Source organism: Myotis davidii, unplaced genomic scaffold (genome assembly GCF_000327345.1).
Source record: "Myotis davidii unplaced genomic scaffold, ASM32734v1 scaffold534, whole genome shotgun sequence".
NCBI lineage: Eukaryota > Metazoa > Chordata > Mammalia > Chiroptera > Vespertilionidae > Myotis > Myotis davidii.
In genome coordinates this window covers 7,201,119-7,202,658 of record NW_006286678.1, presented here as the reverse complement: position 1 = coordinate 7,202,658, position 1,540 = coordinate 7,201,119, and positions in this window count along the sequence as shown.

The following is a 1,540-nucleotide window of genomic DNA, read 5'->3' as shown; positions in this document are numbered from 1 at the left end:
TACCTGTAATGGCATTCTCATGGGGCTTCGCTCACCTCACACTGAAGTTGATGCCTCCGCTAACTGGAGACACTATTATTGGAACCAGGACCTCTCAGGGTCAGTTATGCAGGCCCGGCTGCTACTTTATAATTTAGTTGGTGTGAGCAGCCAGCATTGTGCAGAAAGCTCTGAGGCTTTGAACTTTAGGGGGTTTTATGGGTCCTTTTGTTCCCCAAAGCAGGCTATTATCTTCTTCACAGGAGTTTTTTTCCTAAACTCAAATTGGTACATGAACAATTTTACCCTGCCTCCTCTAGTCTCAGAGATTAAAAATCTAACGTTATTTGAATCTGTGAACTATTGGAAGGAGCACACTAACTAAGATCACCAATCTGGCTTCAGAGTAAAATCAGTGATTTACTGGCATATTTAGCACACATGTCACTTGCAGGAAGCTTGGGACCCCCCTGGAGGGACAAAGGATGAATATTTATTGCGGTCTAATAATAGTGGGAAAATTGAATTTTGTATTTTTTTCAGTGAAAGGAATAGGGTGATATTTTTGTATTTCCCTCAGGAATTTCTATCTCAATAGACCATTTATGATATACATATTCATAACCTATGCTGGTAATATGCTAAATACTTATAAATACATCATGATCTGGCTATATTGTTATGTCTTGTATTTATTGTTAATGGAAAAATACAAAATGCATTCAGGCTTCCCATCAATATTTATAGAGCACCTACTATGTCCCAGGCACTGGGGTAGGCACTGCAGACACAAACATTCATTCCACACACATAAATAACACATAATTCTGCTAGGGAAATAGAAACGTATATAATTACCCACATATATGTGTTAGTTGAATATAAAACCCTGGCTTCCCATGGCCAGTGGAGGGTTTAAGGAAGTATTGACATGTTTTGCCCAAAAGGGGATTGTTTCAGATAGATTTGGAAAGTTACTTATCCCACTGAGGCAGGATAGTAAAGAAAGTAGGAAAATTCCTGGGCAAATAGAATAGGGAAACTGAGGTAAGATAATCAAACAAGGCCAAACAATTTGACCAATTTATAGCCAGCTAGTGGATCACAAGACCTTATATTCCCTAACCAAGGAAACCTGAGAACAAATGATTTATATCTGTCCTCCCTGAGCAGAGAACAAATAGCTTAAATCACTCTGGTCAGAGTAACAGAGACCCAATTAATGCCAGTTATGCCAGATAAACCCAAGAACAGATGAAGTCTGGGGAACAAATAACAAAAACCCGATTCAATCCAGACAGACCCAAGATAAAAGTAACACAGTAAAGCCAACCAAAGAATAATCCCAAACTCCCCTATATGCTTACTCAGATGAATCAGCATATTATAAGCACACCTGAAAAGCTGATGAATATTCTTCTGAAACTCTCCCTCCCTAAATTTTGCACCCACAGAAGAGAGATAAAAACCCTCAAGACTAAGGATGCCAGTGTGGATTCTCTCCGGAGTACGCACAGGACCTTTCTCGGACATGAACTTTTTATTTTCTTTCTCCTACAAT